We start from the raw sequence: 18,451 nt of genomic DNA, 5'->3' as shown, positions 1-18,451 counted from the left end.
GCTTCTATGGATGTTAGCTAGCTCAGAACTTCCTTTCTTTTCTTTTCTTTTTTTTTTGTTTTTGTTTTTTTTTATTTTTTTAATAGTTTGTCTTGAGTACAGGCCTTGTTTAGTAGAAGAAAAGTTTATTCTATTTATTATCTTCAAGTTACCTCTTCTCTGTCATTTCTCTGATTTTCCTAAAGGAATCCAAGGTACTATTTTGGTAAGTAAAATTTATGAAGAAAAACCAGGTGAAGTATTGACTTTGGCTTATCTCTTACCTTCTAATAAACTTAGCCTTAAGACCCTTTTTAACTCACTTAGTTTTGATATGAATGAGAAGTTCTGCATTCAGTTTTTAGTTCCTACCAGAGTATCATACTATACTGTGACTGCTCATGGAGAAAAGACCTTAAAAATATATTTATTTCTTCTAGGTTTATTGACATATGATTGATAAACAAAAATTGTATATAGATTATTCAGCATGATTTTTAAGGTATATTATGTAATGATTTAATATACATATATATTGTGAAATGATTACCACAGTCAAATTAACTAACACATTTGTCACCCCACATAGTTTCCATTTTCCTTTTTTATACTTGTGAGAATGCAAATATACAATACAATGTTAATACAATACTAATAATATGGTATTATTAACCATAGTCACCATGCTTTAAATTAGATCCCTGGAACTTATTTATCTTGTAACTAAAGGTTGTACCATTTAGCCAACATCTCCCCTATCCCACTAATCCCTTGGTAACCACTTTTCTACTCTGTAGTTCTAGGAGTTCCATATTTTTAGATTCCATATATAAGTGAGACCATACAGTGTTTGTCTTTCTCTAGCATATTTCACTTAGCATAGTCTTCCAGATTCATCCATATGGCCGCAAATGACAGGATTTCCTCCTTCCTTATGATTGAATAATATTCCATGACACATATGCACGTACACACACACACACACACACACACACACACACACACACACATTTTCTTTATTTGTTCATTCATAATGGATACTTAGGTTTTACCCATATCTTGGCTATGGTGAATAGTGCTACAATGAACATGGCTGTATAAATATGTCTCCAAGATATTGTTTTTATTTCCTTTGGATATATACACAGAAGTGGGACTTCTGGATCATATGGCAGTTTTATTTTTAGTTTTTTTTTTTTTTTTTTTTGAGTAACTTCCATACTGTTTTCCATAATTGCTGTACCAATTTACATTCCTATCAATAGTATACAAGCGTTCTTCCTTTCTCCACATCTTCATCAACACTTATAATCTCCTTTATTTTTGATAACAGACACCCAACAGGTGTGAGGTGATACTTCATTGTGGTTTTGATTTGCATTCTTCTGATAACTAGTGATGTTGAGTACTTTTTTTCATATACCTGAGCCATTTGAATATCTTTTTTGGGAAAAAAAAATAAAAAGTTTATTCAGGTCTTTTGGTCTTTTTGTGATTGGGTTATTTGGGATTTTTTTGTTTTTTTGTTTTATTATTTATTTATTTATTTATTTGCTATTGAGTTGTAGGAGACTTTCATATATTTTATATATTAACCCCTTATTAGATACATGGTTTGCAAATATTTTGTCCCAAGTTATATGTTGCCTTTTCAATTTGTTGATTACTTCCTTTTTTGTATAGAAGCTTTTTCTGTAGTTCCTCTTGTTTAGTTTTGGTTTTGTTGCTTGTTTTGATGCTGGTAGTATTATAGCCAAAAAATCATTGCCAAGACCAATATCATGGAAATTTTTCCCTATATTTTTTTGTGGAAGTCGTACAGTTTCAAGTCTTATGTTTAAGTCTTTAATCTGTTTCAAGTTAATTTATTTGTGCCTGGTATAAGATAAACATCCAGTTTCATTCTTTTGCATGTGGATATCCAGTTTTCCTAACACCCTTATTAAAGAGACTATCTTTTCTCCCTTGTGTATTCTTGGAGCCTTTGTCAAAGATTATTTGACCATATTATGAGCTTATTTCCGAGTTCTTTATTCATCTATGCATCTATTTTTTTTCCAGCACCATTCTGTTTTGATTATTATGGCTTTGTAATATGGTTTTAAACCAGGAAGTGTGATCCCTCCAGCTTTGTTCTTTCTCAAGATTGCTTTGGCTGTTTGGGGTCTTTTGTGGTTCTATATGAGTTTTGGTATTATTTATTCTATTTCTGTGAAAAATGTAATTAGAATTTTGGTAAGAATTGCACAGAATCTGTAGATTGTTTTGGGTGGTATGGGCATTTGGACAATATTAATTCTTTTAATCCATGAACACAGGCTATCTTTCATTTATTTGTGTCTTCTTTAATTTCTTTCATTAGCATCTGGTAGTATTTAGTGTATATATCTTTCACTTCTTTGGTTACATTTATTCTTAAATATTTTATTCTTTTTAATGCTGTTGTATATGGGATAGTTTTCTTAATTTCTTTTTTGGGTAGTTTTTTGATAGTGTATAGAAAAACAACTATTTATTATATGTTAATTTTGTATCCTTCAAATTCACTGAATTTGTTTATTGGTCCTAAGAGGTTTTGGGTTTTCTATATATAAAATCATCATCTTCAAACAGAAGCAATTTATCTTCTTTTCAATTTGGATGTCTTTTATTTATTTTCCTTGCATAACTGCTCTGGCTAGGACTTCTAGTACTATGTTGAATAGAAGTGGTGAGAGTGGGTATACTTGTCTTTTTCCTGATCTTAGGGAAAAGACTCAGCTTCTCATCACTAAGTATGATATTAACTATGGGCCTGTCATATATGACCTTAATTATGTTGAGGTACATTCTTTCTACACCTTGAAAAATATATTTAAAATTAAGTATATTACAAAGCATTTGGTACATATGGCAGCATAACAACCTATTATTAACTGTGCTATAACCTATTTATCCTCCCTTTCTTTTAGCTTAAAAAAAGAATTATTTTCTTCACAATTATACATAAATCCACATCCAACAAACATCTGGGAAAACCATCAGTACTGCAGTTAGAATATGACATAGAGTATCCTGGTAGAGAGAGTTCTATATCTAGTGATATCTAACATAAATTTGAGCCTCAAATCTGTCCCTAACTACTGCTGTGTCTATGATCAAATCATGTGACCTCTTATCATTTCAATTTACTTATGAATAAAATGCCACTCTTTATTTATAATTTTATATATTATAAATAATGTGATAAACATCCTTACATTTAAATCTTTGTTTATATATTCATTAATTCCTTAGGAAAGACAGGAGAAATAAATTGAAGATGCATGTCTGCTGCTCAAAATATTGAAAACTCTTTATGTGCAATCAATGTAATGATATTTAGTAAATATTTCTCATTTTTAAATTTATTCAGAAAAGGACTTGCTTAAATGAAAGTATTGGACTTAGCTCTTAAAAGTGATTGAAATTCAGGGCACATTTGTTTTGAATTGAATAGATGAACAAATGAATGAGCTGATGTAAATGAACAAACAGATAAAGCATATAAATTTTATATTGTCTATAAACAAAGATTAGGCTTTTAATTCTAAAAAGTAGTGGAGTCAAGAAAAGCTAAGTTAGCTTCGTTCTTTCTTTCTTTCTTTCTTTCCCTACTTTAGTAAGGAATTGAACATATTTGAAGCAGAAAAGTATGAAGTGGGATGTATTAAATTCATTAAGAAAAAATTGGTTACATGTAAGATTTTGGTCTAGAAAAGTTGAGGAGAATGAGATATAGAAAATAAATGGAATTTTAAAGTCAAATATTTTAAGAAAAAAATAATCTAAAATAGATTTAGGAAACCAAAGCCAAACAAAAGATTGTATAGGAAAATACCTTTCTTTAATGATAGGCTTAAGTTCAAAGTGGCAAAAATTAGTTCAGAGTGGATTTTCCTGCTTATAATGGATTACTGTGTTTTGTTTTAAATCTGTTCAATTGTAACTTATGGGCTAAATTAAAGTAACAAGATACTTCTTCATAAAAAAAAAAAAAAAGTTATTCACCGTCTTGCTTTTGTAGTAGTTTCCTGAACAAACACATACAAAGTCACTAAAAAATTAGCAGAATTGTACAAAGTCATATAACGGAGTATTTCTTTTGATGTCTATATAAGTAGTTGATCCTATAGAAATGTTTTAGGAAATATACTCAGTATCACATAATTTAAGAGCTCTGTGACTTTTTTGTGTCATTTACCATCCCTCAATCTTTTGTGTAATACGAGAATAATATTATTTAGCAGGCAGTGTTATATGAGAATCAGATGGAAACATACATGCGAAAGCACTTTACAAGTGGTAAAACAATATATATATTTTTATTACTGTCATTAATGTTTGATAGATAAAACTTTCAGCTTCACTGAATGATCTGTATTTTCAATTCCTGGTTACACTGGTTTCCCTCTAACATTTCCTGAGATCAATGAATAAGACATTTCTCTTAAATATATTGACCACTGTCTTTCAGTGAACATACTGGTACATTTTTATAGTAATGCCAAAACATAGTGAAATTTTGAAGCTCTTTATACAGGATAAATTTATGAACAAGATTAAAACTAATGAAATGAACAAATTAATTTATATGAAGCATGTCCCAAAACATTTCATGTCTAAGAGGGGGCCAATTTCAAGAAATGTCTGACTTTTTTTCATGGACATTTCAAAATAAACGTAGCTCATATGGTACAGTTTTAAGGAAAGGAAAGAAAAAAAAAAGCTAAGAATTTCTGGAATCCTGCCAAAAGTATAATTTGGCATTTTATCCCACCTTCTGGATGCAGTTGATCAGCACATTACATGATGCCAAGGGCACAGTGGAACTAGAAGAAAACCAGAGAATTCAGTGTTCTTGCTCTCGAAGATCAACATGTTTTGTTAATAGCAATAGAATTCTGTCACTCCATACTGCAAATCTATATTATAGGATTTCTGGAACCAATCTCTTTTATGTTGCTAGACTTTCACATTCTCTGCCCACACTAACTTAGAAAAGTAAACATTTCTTGATACATATTGGTTGATAGTCCCATTCCATATTTCTAAAAATAGTTCCTTTAAAGAGAATTTATGTATTCAGATTAAAGTGATGAAATACATATTCATGTATTTCAAATAAAATATATTGATATCTTAAAAGAAAATAATTAGATTCTTAAATTTTTGGTCAAGTAGAATGATCAATCTTAAATAAGTATCTAAGATTTGTTTAGCTTCCACTACGTTAGGAAGGAATAACTTAAGGGAAATTTTAATAAAGACATCTCTTCATACATGTGGCAGTTTTATGTTTAGGAAATACCACCATAGGCATTTTATAAACACATATTAAATTCTTGATACCCTTGAGAAGCTTCCAAAATGCCAGGGAAATTTCAGACATAACTGTGATTGCAGAATCTCCAGTCTTAGCATTGGAATGGACCATAATAGGCCCTCTTCTTCAGATTCATTTTTAAACCCAGAGTAATTAACTAATCTTCCCAAGATCACAAAGCTAGAAGGTAGTGGCATGGGCACTAGCACAAGTATTACTCTCCTAAGTGCTATATAGTCTTCCTACTACTAAGCCTTCTATGTTTTAAAAGTATTGAAGACTATCTCTACTATTGATGTTCTTTCATTGATATATTTCATATTTTTTGTCATTTGTTTTATATTTTTAAGCAATTGAGATATAATCCCCCTGTTCCCTATTTCCAATTCAGCTTAAGGAACTTAGGATAGATAGATGATATATAGATATAGATTAGATATAGATATAGATATAGATATAGATATAGATATAGATATAGATATACATATACATATACATATACATATACATATACATATATCATCTGCAAGATGATTGATAGTGATGCATCCCGTACAAATGTTTCTCTCCAAGTCGGGGGTTTCTCTGCTGATAATAGAAATATTATATATTATCAAGTGTACAAAAATCTTCTTCAACAAGGAATTTTCATGCCCCCCGCCTTATTATAGCAATCTGAGTATTGTGGTCCCATGTTCTCCTAGTGTCTGTGTTTAAGTCTTTTTGTTCACAGGTGAAGGAAGCGTGTATATGTAATTTGTCTAAGAGATTTGGAGTGCTCATGAAAGATGGCAAAGGGTCCCTTTTTCACTGATAAAAGTAATTCAGAAAAATTACCCAAAGATCATGTCACAGACTATATGACTATAATACTATGTCAAATTTATAGTTTAAGGTGTTTTAAATATAGACATTGAAAAAAGATATAGATCTCATAAAAATAATGTAAGTAGTTTTTTATTACTCACCTCCCTATTATGTGGGTCAATAATTTTAAAAAAAGAAAAAATAACTTTCTTTGATCTACCAAAAATGTGTATGTAAAAATTAGAAAGAAATGTGTATTTTCTCAAGTCAGCTCTCTAAAAAATTTTGAATGTGAGAATAGAAGTTTGTCCTTGAAAATTCATCACAAACCCAATCTGTATGCCTTTCCTGTTCCCTGGTGGGCTGTATCAAATAACTGGAATCTGGAGCTACCATTCTCATTCTTAAAATCTTTCTTAACATTCTGTTGATTACTGGAATAAATAATTTTTGTCTTACCTGATTCCTCTAACATCATAGTGATTAGGATCTTAATGTACCCTTTGGTCAGCAGAAAATAATTTAACCACTGATGGAAGTGGTAAATTAGTCCAAGAACAATTAAAATTAAGCTTAGAATTCTAAGGAGTAAAATAATTCTAGGGAAATTTGCATTTAAGTCATTAGTATGACACAACATGTTTGCCCACGCATGCCGAAACAGCCAATTCCATATGGATATTTTTATTCACAAATAAGTAACCACATGGGATCCCACTGTTGCTTCCCAGCAGCAAGAGTATTTTTCTAAAGGTAAAAAGATATTTAAAAAAAATTATGTGTTGCTTCAGCTAAAGCAGGATATTTTCCATTGGTAGTGGCTTTTAAAATTAAAACAAGTTCAGTATGTAGGTCATTAACCTTGGGTATGTTCTTTCTCGTCATGATCTTTAACCATCGGTTCTCAAATCTAAAGTTTTTGTTTTCTTTGCTAGATTATACTCATTCTCACAATACTGATATGATTTCATTATATTTAAAGACAAGAAAACTGTAAAAGTAACACCTTGCACCTCATTATATTTAAAGATGAATTCCTAATGAAATACTTCCCTCTGAGATTGAGAAAGGAATCAAATGACATCTATGCTACTTGGATAGACTAGTTCTAAGTGGTTTCTGGCTCTTTTTTTTTTTTTTTAAACATGTGTCTTAATTTTTTTTTTTTTTTTTTTTTTTTTTTTACCGTTTATTTTTGAGACAGAGAGAGACAGAGCATGAACGGGGGAGGGTCAGAGAGAGAGAGAGAGGGAGACAGAGAATCCGAAACAGGCTCCAGGCTCTGAGCTGTCAGCACAGAGCCCGACAAGGGGCTTGAACTCACAGACTGCGAGATCATTACCTGAGCTGAAGTTGGACGCTTAACCGACTGAGCCACCCAGGGCCCCTTTTTGACACTTATCTTAAGGAAAAATAAGAAAGTTGGTTATTCAGCCAAATTTGCTTTGAGAATATGTTTATAACATAAATATTATATTAGGAAATGTTTTCCTTTTATGTTCTTGTTTAAGAGCAAGGTATAAAGGATTTTAAAAATATCTACGGCGAGTATGTATGCCTAAAGTAAAGGAAAGTTGGGTGCCAATGACATTAGGTGAAACAGTGTACTATTATCTTACTATAAAGTTATTTAACTGAAAATATAAGAGTACCTCTTGTTTACGATTAAATGTCAGCTACAATCAGGATTCTACCTTCACTAGGATACATAGTTTGCTTTTTCCATACGTGGTGTTGAATGATACTGAGATACGTGCCTCTTTTGTGGCCACAGCTTTGTTCTAGTGCAGTCAGCTAGGCTTAGACATGCTCTTTTAGTGTGTGAAAAAGTGATACCTGGTGTGAAACTATGGGTCCAGAAGGGTGTGACTATGAGCTCGATGTTAAGCAGGAAACCATAAGACTTCCAGTTGCATTTGTACAAGTTAATGAAACACATTTCACTCTTTTCCCATAACATCTTATTTATGCCAATCTTGTTACAAACTAAAACCCGTTGATCAATGTTGTGTTTTTTATTTTGCATTAGATGTAATATATACGTAAGGCCTTATTATGTGAGGCTCTCTATACAAAAAAGTATAATTCAATTCATCAATCACATATTGGACCTGTATTCAACTGCCCTTAGATTTTATAATCCAATTGACAAGTGGAGATGAATTAATCCATCACTTAATCAATTAAACAAACCAATTAATAATATAACTAATACTTAATTTCTTTAATAATCAAACTATGATAAATTAAATCAATGTGTTAATAAATGTTTTATGAGTATTATAGGCAATAACTTTGGAGAATAGTGATAGTAAAGGGTTGGTTCTCTGAAAACTAGTCACACAATAGTGAATTTCAATCAGATTCTTGAAAACTTTTAATGAGAGAAATAATATTGAAGGCTTCAAATATTCTGATGGCAATGCATAAAAATGCTTTGAAGAGAGAAGTTAGGGGTAGGAATAAAAATTTGAAGGCTATAACAGAGTCATCTGAAATCTCAAGATTTTGGAGTGCTTATTTATATAACTGTCAGTTAAATACTTAAAGGATAGTTTCTTTAAGAAAAGAAAATTCTGCTAACAATGGCTTATGCATAATAATTTTACAATAGTATTTTCCCTAGTTTATGCAATAGATTTAAAAGGCTTCTGAAATGATTTTCATACTACTAATTGATGGGCTTTTACAAAATGATAAGCTGGTAAAGTATTTTTTAAGGTCCCTGTTATAAATAATATGTGAAATATTTGTCATTGGTTCTGAGGTACTAACCACAAACTATTCTATACATTCATATGTTTCCTGAAAACTCTTTAGAAATTTTTGTCCTCTTTAACACTTGTTATCTCTGTGTTCAGGTTTGGAGTAGGGATGTATATTTCCTAATAGCAGAAAAAACAATCAGTGTCTAAGGGGTATAACATGGGTCAGAAAACCCAGTGGCACCAGAGGTCTACACTGAGGACTTACCAAAAGGTAACAAAACACATGGATAGAGATCCTTGAAAGGTCTTCCTTTGGAGTGAAAACCATGCACATACCCTCACCTTCATACACACACACACACACACACACACACACACACACAGGACCAGTAGGCCTCTATGAGGTAGGAAGGGATGGCCATGATAGTACAGACAAGCATTCTGAATGGCCATTTAGGAACAGGTTTCAAGTTTCCACAGGAACATGGCATGGACCCAACCTAAGCTATTACAAGTACTTGGCATTGAGAGGCAGGATTCAAAGCAGGAGCCTAGGTGTACAAATTGAGGAACCTTGGACAGGGGAACTATGTCACTGAAATATGGGTTTAAAAATACCCACTCCTCTTTGGACAGGGCCTTCCATGCCATGCAGGGTTTGTATGTGTGTTGTGGGACATAGATGGCAGGGAGATGATTCTATAAGCCAGGATGCTGCCATTAGCTTATGAACAGATAAACATTAAGGAGGACTTAGGTAAAAAAGCAGATGCCCCATGATCAGTGCTGGGCACTTCCATGATGAACCTAATAGAAAGGTGACTTTGTGTCCATTGTGCCCCAGATCTGATCACCAAAGAGAAGTAAATTAAGAACAGATTATGGACAGGGGCACCGGGTGGCTCTGTCACTTAAGAATCGGACTCTTGGTTTCGGTTCAGGTCATGATCTCACGGTTTCATGAGTTTCAGCCCCATGTTGTGCTCTGTGCTCACAGCATGGAGCCTGCTTGGGATCCAATCTCTCTCTCTCTCTCTCTCTCTCTCTCTCTCTCTCTCTCTATCTCCCTTTCTGTCTGTCTCTGCCCCTCCCCCACTCATGCTGTCTCTTTCTCTCAAGATAAATAAACTTGAAAATAAAAAGAACAGATATGGACAGAGAAATAGGGAAGAGACCCATTAAACAGTGATATCTTAGGCATTTTCACCTGCTTAAGTATTTAGAACCTTAAATCAACCTGGTTCTGGAATGTGAGAGGAGGATAAGCATCATGGGAAATCAGTAGGTCTGGCAATTCCAAGAATTTCAGAGAAATGCTATGGAGTAGTTTGTTGTTTTGATTATAACTAACCTCACAATTGAGATCCCAAATACTAAATTGTTGGGGATTTTTTTTTAATATGATCTTTTGCCTCATTTTTTTAAACATAGTTTTCAAGATTCAACATAGTTTACAAGCATAGTTTATGAGCACATGCTTCTTAACAGCTGGGACTTTTTCTCTGCATATCTCTGTGATTCCATAACAGGAGGTTTGAAAAATTTCAAACCCACTTAACCATCCAATCTTATACAACCCGTATATTCACAAAACATTTGTGGGTCACACTGTGGGTTAGAGATACAAAGATAAACAGAGGTCATGGTGTCTCAAAGTATGTAATACAATGTGATAGGTACAGTATTGAACATCTGCAGCACCAAATCACTTCTAACTAGGCTTTTTTTTTTTTTTTTTTTTTTTGCCTCGGTACCCTTGTACCAGTCTCTTCCTTGCCTTCCTTCCCCTTCTCTTAGCCAACTCTTCCCTCTACTTCAAGACTTCCTGCAGACATCGCATGCTCCAGTCAAGTCTCCCTAACTTTCTTCTTCCCAGCCTGGCTTATTATATATTCTTCCTCTCTGCTTCCGTGGCACCTGTGTTCACTGCTGTCATTGCACCACCAAGTTACTTTACTACCTTTCTGTCTCCTCCAGTTAGACTCTGAGCTCACTGAAAGCAACAACTACTACATTCACCTTCGACATTCATCCTGGACACCATGCTAAGACCGTGAGAGGGAACACCCGGAGATGAAGCTGGGAAGTAGGGTTTGCCATATAGCGAGTCACTCTTTATGTCATGTGCATCTCAACTCTAGCCGGTAGCAATATGAACACATTGACAGTGTTTCAAAAGGGGTGAGGTGAAATCACATTTCGATTTTAGAAAGAAAATTCTGAAGACATACATAGAATTAAGGGAAGAGATTAGAAATAAAAATTCCAATTAAGAAATTTAAGCACAAGTATGGGTGAGACATCACTGCAGGTCTGACCCAGATTTCAAATGTGGCAATGGATAAAATAGGTAGTAATTTGAGTGTGAGGGGTGAGAGGGAGGAAAAGAGAGGGGTGTGAAGAATACTAAGTGTGGAACTGTTTTTAAGGAACAAATGAAAATTTGAGTATTTGAGTTAATCAGGCCTAATACCCACTTTTGGAAAAAGTAAAATGCTTGGCAACTTACATTTCAGCCATGGGCTAAGAAATATACATATAAATCTTCACTTCACAACCACCTTCATATACTGGATTTGACAAAGGAGTCCAGTCGGTTCCATTGCTTCCAAACTCCATTACAATCCAAAGCTAACAAAACAAATGAATTCTACTTACCCCAAGAATCCTATATAAAAAGTTATTGCCTTTTTTTTTCTAACCACGTGTCTAAGTATGGGTAGAACTTTTACCTATGTTTTAAGAAATTTTTACTATAACCATTTATATACATCAATGTTTCAAGTAAACAAATCATTTCCCTAACTAAAAAAATTATAACTGGGTAAAAGTATTTTTTCCATAAGAAACATAGAAATGTTATAATAAATCATTTTAGAATTAATCAATTTTTTTATAAATTAAAAAAATTGATATTTATTTTTGAGAGAGAGAGACAGAGAGTGAGTAGGGGAGGGACAGAGAGAGAGGGATACTCAGAATCTGAAGCAGGCTCTAGGCTCTGAGCTGTCAGCACAGAGCCTGACGTGGGGCTCAAACTCACAAAGGGTGAGATCATGACCTGAGCTGAAGTCGGACGACATTTAACCGACTGAGCCACCCAGGTACTCCAAAAATTAACTAAATAATTTTTAAATATTTATTATGTAAAATATGTCAGGTCACTTTAAAAGTAGTACGATTAAAAAAATACTTCAGTTTCATCTGCTAGCTATTTCTCAGGATGTTTTTTCATATAATTTCACATTTCATACCACTATTACAGTTTTTTTTTTCTTCATATCTTCATAAGATATACTTTTGTATACCCCAGACCACCATCCTGGAATCCATACTTATATCTGAATAAACATTATTAGCTTAAGGCTATTGTTAACATAGTTGTAAGAATATGCGTGAGTTTTACCATCAAGCAAATAATTGCATTGTATTTTATGTTCAATCCGAAAATACAAAATTTATTTTCAAACCCATAGAATGCTGATAAAGAAAATGGCCAGAAGACTCTGGGCTTGATTTTTAAAAATCTGAGACCATTCGTTGGTGGATTAGTGAATACTGTACAGGAAGATGATGAATAATAAGAATTAGTGAATACTGTATAGGCAGAACATTAAGGCTGGCTACAGGATTCAGAGGGTCAGGGATGGATGCATGATCCAGCAAAACATCCACATCTGTGCTCTTCTGTAATGTTTTTCTGAAACTTTAAAAGACAAAGAAGAAACCTTGGGAAACACTAGGTATTGACAGCTCTGGTTGCTGATGAATAAAAATGTAAGTTGCAGAGCGCTGGCACCTTGCCCAGGCACCATTGTATTGGGACTGCTTTGCAGCAAGGCTGACTGACAGAGGTGAACGAAAGCGACACTTGGTTCTAGTCCCTTTTTCCTTCAGACTGCACTTGACGCCTTCCCCAGGTTACTATCTGTAGCTGTGAAGCCTGAGAAAAGATGCCCATCTCATTTTCTTTCTCCCTCACCACCTATCTCAAGTTACATTGGGGAAATATTAGTTTCTTCAAGACTTTGGCCATGTGTGTTCTTTTGGTGAGTCAGCTTCCTTCATATTCTTTCATCCCACAAATATTTCTGAGCTGCCATTCAGTACTTGATGCTGTAACTGTTACAAGTGTGTTTTACAGGTCTGTTTCCTAAAGCCCACAGTTGAACAAAAAGTTTACAAATGAGAATTCTGTGTTCATTTATTCAATCATCAAATATCTACTGGACATCTGTAGTTTGTCAGGGATTGTATTAACACTAGTGAGTCAAAGATGAACATGAGAAAACCCATACTTAAAGAAATTTCTGTTGCTAAGTTTTATAGTAGAAGTAGGTTCTGGGACCTGAAAGCACAGAGGCAGGATATGTTTCAATAGGAGCGGGGCCTTGTCTTAGCTTTGTTGGAAGCTGGAAGCTGATTTTGCAGTATAGTGGAGGATGCAGGTAGTTTATCTGGGTAGAAATCCCTATGAAGAGGGGAGAGTGTGACAGGTCAGGTGAAAAGCCGATATAAAGCAATGTTATTGAGGGCAATGGAGTCTCAAATTCTCTGTTATCTCAAGAATCATATGGACAGTTTCCCTGAATTATCTGTTGAAGGACAAGAGAAAGAAACTCATGAACTTCTATCTCCCATCATGTGAAAGCTGCCACTAGGTTATGAATTCCGTGATTTGCTGCCGGAGTCCCTCTTAGGTTTGGCACTGCAGAAACCCCTCGGCAGAAATAAAAAAGGCACAGCATTTTAAGGCAAGATGCTGGCACAAAATAAATCAAAGCCCATGGGAAACTGCATCCAGCACTGGCTGGAATCTGAGGAGTTGGCAAAGGACTGTGAGAGTGACACTTTTGATGTTCCTTTTGATCTGATCTGTAGTTCTTCCTGTGTAGAGGTGAGCAAAAGCATGCTGGACAAGTGGATTAACAAATGAAGAAACATGGCAGCAAAGAGTAGGTCTTCAATTCAGGAAAAGTCAAGATGCGATGTGCTTTTCCTGACTCTGAGAGTCAGAAAGAGAATGTGTGTGAAAGAGGAAGAAGTTGAGATAAAAAGTTAGGTGGGGTGAGACCTCATGCTGGAGAGAGTTGACTTTCTCCTACAGGGGAAGAAAAGCTCCTGAAGGATTTTAAGATTTGTATTTTAGAATGGGACCTTTCTCACCAATATTGAGGTCTGACTTAGGGGCAGCAAAACTAAGGGCAGAACGACCATTCTGATGATTGATGATGCAGAAATGAGAAAAGTGTCATCTGGAAACAAAGCATGAAGCTACCTAGGATATATAATCAAGAAGATTTAACAGGTTGGATATGAAAGGAGAAACAGCAAACAAGTCATTTGTTTTGTTTGTTTTTGTTTTTGTCTTTCCACTTTTTCTCTCCAAGTGTGGATGAACTCTATAAACACTTACACCAGAAAGTTCTGGGCATTCATACTTGTCTCTTTGATGAGACAAGTAAGCCCTTATATATTTAAAATGCATAAACAAGTTTAAATGTCAGGAAAAACATTTAAAGCATAAACAAATTCCCTGGATGGGGAGAGGGGAGAGACCTGGTTTAATTTTTTGCTGGCAATAAGGTTTGTGATTTTTGTACATGATGCTTATATCTAGACTCACATTTTGCTAATTGGAAAGTGTTTCTCTTTGTAAGTACTGCTACCACTGTTATGTGTTTTAATGTTCCATTTTTTGCAAACTTAGAAATCTATGATCAAATAATCATCTCTGACAACTTTTAAAAAACATATTTAAATATGCAATCTGCATGGCTAATATGTAGAGGCACAAAAAAGAAAGTCCCATCAGATTTGGGAAAAATCTATAGTTTATTTACTTGTAATTGCAGTTCTAGCTCTGGAGAAAGGCAGCTCTTAGGTGTTTCAGCATCATACTTCCCTAAATGAATAATACAGAGGAAGAATTATCACTAGAGTATAGTTGAAGTAGCAGTCAGTTGTCAAGCACAAAGGCCAATCCAGTAAAAATGTCCTTGGCTTCCACGGCCTCAGTTGAAACGTTGGCCTTTCTGTAAAAGATGCAAACAAACAAAAACCAACTGAAAAGAATCTGTTGCAATCAAAAAAAAATTTTTTTAACGTTTATTTGTTTTTGAGACAGAGAGAGACAGAGCATGAATGGGGGAGGGTCAGAGAGAGAGGAAGACACAGAATCCAAAATAGGCTCCAGGCTCTGAGCTGTCAGCACAGAGCCCGATGTGGGGCACAAACTCACGGACCGTGAGATCATGACCTGAGCTGAAGTTGGACGCCCAACCAACTGAGCCACCTAGGCGCCCAAGAACCTGTTGCAATTTTGAAATATGTTGAAATTTTATTGGGGTGAAGCCACCTTCCCTTAAATAAGGGACAATTTGCTGGTTGTTTTCTTCCTAGGCAGATGGGACTAATGCCCTCTTTCTCTATTTAGTCTCAAAACCTCATCTGTTATCCTGTATCAGAAAAGCAGGACACAATAAGTGGAGATGTTATGTATGGGGGTAATTTGAAAAGGGACTGGTAAGCAAATAAGGAGATTAGTATGGACACAGGTGGTTTGGGCTGGGGGAATGATTTGAAACCAAAGAAATAATAATTAGCAGAACCTGGTGCATGGTGTGTTTGTTGCATCAGAATGCAAGAAAGAGAAAAACAGGCAGATTTTTGTCTCCAAAGATTAATCTTCAATGAAGTCCTGGGACTCTTTTATTATTGGGGGATAAAGAAGTCCCTGACCATTTCATGTAGAATGTTGGTCACTTGGAGATGTCATATAAACATAAATTTATACTGTATACTAATTGAAAACAAAGAAATTGCCTGAAGAATTTCAAAAGAAGGTGACTCAATGACTTTTAGAACTAGTATTGTATGATAATTCAAAACATGGAAACTGTTGAAGAAAAAGGAATCCAGAAAATGATGAGATGACCTTTTATTTGTGTCATAGTGGACTCTTTTCTATGATTGTGGGACAGACCTGGAATTAAGAAAGGATGGTCAGCTGGAAGTCAGCTACTGATGGGTGAAATCTATATTGAAGCCAGTGCTGGATGCAACACAAATGTCATCACTATTTAATATTATTGAAATAGTAGGATTAGTTTTGATGTTTACTGCTAGTACCCGTACATTTTACTACTTAATTAATACTTGTTAATCTTAGTTTCTACCTAATTCCTAGTAAAATAGAAGGCATAATACTAAAAAACAAAAACAAAACAACAAAAACAAATTTTGTTCTTCTTTTAAGAATGTCATATTAATGTGGTGGGCAGGATAATGCTCTCTGTTCCCCCCACCCACCCCTTATTTGATATTTATTTATTTATTTATTTATTTATTTATTTATTTATTTTGAGAGAAAGAGCATGCGAGTGGGAGAGGAACAGAAAGAGAATCAGACCCAAGTGGGCTCCAATGCGGGCCTCAATCTCACCAACCTGTGAGATCATGACCTGAACAGAAACCAAGAGTTGGACGCTTAACTGACTAAGCTACCCACACGCCCCTCCCTTCCCCCCTCTTTAACCTCTAAAAATGTCTGCATCCTAATCCCTGGAAACTGAGAATATGTTGTTTTATGGAAAAGGAAAATATGGTTGCATTTGGAATTAAGTTTGCTAATCAGCTTACCAAGGATTGTCCAGGTGGGGCATATGTAATCACAAGGGTCCTTATAAGTGAAAGAGGTAGGAGAGAGCTTCAAGGTGATGCCACTTGAGAAAGCGTTGACCAGCCATTGCTGGCTTTCCAAGAAAAGCCATAGACCCAGAGGGGCATGTGCCAAGGAATATGGGGAGACTTGGGAAGCTGAAGCAGCAAGGAAGTACTTTCTACTGTAGAACCTCCAGAAAGAAATGCAGGCCTGCGGACATCTTCACATTAGCCTGGTGAGACCCATTTCTGACTTCTTACCTCCAGAATTGTAAGAGAATGCATTTCTATTGTTTTAGCCAGTACATGTTTTGTGATTTATTATAGCGTCAATAGGAAATGAATATAATTAAAAATCCTAAAAGACAATTCAGTGGGCATAATACTAAAAGAATTTAGAAAAGATCATAACAATTTTGTTACCAGTTAGGAATTTAAAATTCATTGTTCCTTTTAAAGCACAGTCCTTTCAACTATGTAAATATCCCTTTGAATTTCATAGAAATAAGTATTATTTGATGACTTGTGAAAACACAGAATTTAAAATGTAAGTTAATGCTATTAAAAAAGAAACAGAAAGAACATAGTACACAGAAAGTCTGTCTAATGGACTTCATATCATACACCTATACCAGTGTTCATGGATTCAGAGATGGGTTATGAAATATGATCCTCAAACAAAAATCTTAAAGGAAAAACATATATTATTCAATGAAAACTTAATACACCTGTTATGGGTATAATACACCTGTTATAGATGCATCTTTTGAACACTAGGCTGTATTTATTTAAAATTTTAAAGATTAAATCAAGGATGGTAGTAGTTCCTAATTTAAACGTCTAATCTAAGACATAGTTCTGATGTGGAACAGTTGTTTGATGTTTAAAGAAAAGAAAAGGCTAAAGAAGTCCAGCTACACAGTTATACTGTGGATACTCCATAACTATTAATTAAATTTTACTGGTTATACGTTAGAGGAAAATGTTTCATTTTACTGTCCTTTAAAAAGACAAAACCCAGAATTTTTACACACTGCTAAAAGAAAAGAAAAATCAGTATTAAGTGTATGAAAGAGGAAAACTATCTTTTATTCACTTGTCTTGCATATTTTAGAAGTAAAGTTCAACTGCCCTTTATGTGAAAAAAAATAGTGAAATAGTTTAAGGAAAGTCTAAGATTTTGATTTTAAATAATCCACTTAAAATAATATTTTCCTTAAATGTTCATGCTCTCTCTTCCACCAAGTCCAGGTTTAAAAAAATAAAACCTACTTGGACTTTGAGGTGGAAGAAAAAAACTAGGTGTTTTGAAAATATCACACTTTCTTGCCTCTTTTTATTTTTAATACAGAAAAAGAAATTGTATGGATTCAGTTTGTCCTGGGATCTCACAAGTATCAGTATTTCTCTCTCCCCTTATCTTGATAACAACTTGAAATAGGATCTCAGTAACTAAAGCAAAATTGGGCTCTGAGATTTGGTTAAAAATTATTTGGCTGGGAGCCTGTTGCTGAGGGAAGAAGTAACAAATCCTGAGCATATTTTTGGAGCCAAATGCCAAATTGTCTGTGCTTAGTATCACAGAATCAGCCTTACCCTTCAAAATGATTCCAGACCAAATGCCAGAAATGTTCTGGTTCTGGTTACAGAATTTACAAGGAGCAAGAGGCAGAATGCCACTTCTATGTGACCCTTCATGTTTTTCAGATTCAGTGTCTTTTGCTTTTTAATCCTTTACCATTCTGATTTTCTTTACATTTCATAATTTTTAAGGTGATTACTTCCATAAGAAGCACTCTGTATATGTATATATTTTAAACACTCAAAAATTGCTCAAAGTATCTTGCAGTATAAAATAGATGTGGGGGGAGACTTAAAATGTTCTTTCCCTATGCTGCCCCACTTTAGCATCTGTATTTTTTAAATTTTCCATTGTTAACACTTAATTTAG

At 34.4% G+C, this 18,451-nt stretch overlaps 1 protein-coding gene and 1 long non-coding RNA gene across 12 annotated transcripts in view; one reads left to right on the top strand and one right to left on the bottom strand.

Annotated features, from left to right (window-relative positions):
• SNCA (synuclein alpha) overlaps nt 1-18,451 on the top strand; it is a 161,906-nt gene that overhangs the window by 67,990 nt on the left and 75,465 nt on the right. The gene's annotated exons all lie outside the window — the stretch shown is intronic.
• The window catches only part of LOC132692308 (uncharacterized), a 270,163-nt gene continuing 266,366 nt past the window's right edge, over nt 14,655-18,451 (bottom strand). For all 5 annotated transcript variants that reach the window (XR_014137607.1, XR_013555204.1, XR_014137608.1 and 2 more), the window contains one exon: nt 14,655-14,873. This is a non-coding gene — a long non-coding RNA (uncharacterized LOC132692308). The remainder of the gene's footprint in view (nt 14,874-18,451) is intronic.

This window comes from Panthera onca, chromosome B1 (assembly GCF_046562875.1).
Source record: "Panthera onca isolate mPanOnc1 chromosome B1, mPanOnc1 haplotype 2, whole genome shotgun sequence".
NCBI lineage: Eukaryota > Metazoa > Chordata > Mammalia > Carnivora > Felidae > Panthera > Panthera onca.
The sequence above is the reverse complement of the archived record's forward strand: the minus strand, read 5'-3'. Positions and strand labels throughout refer to the sequence as shown.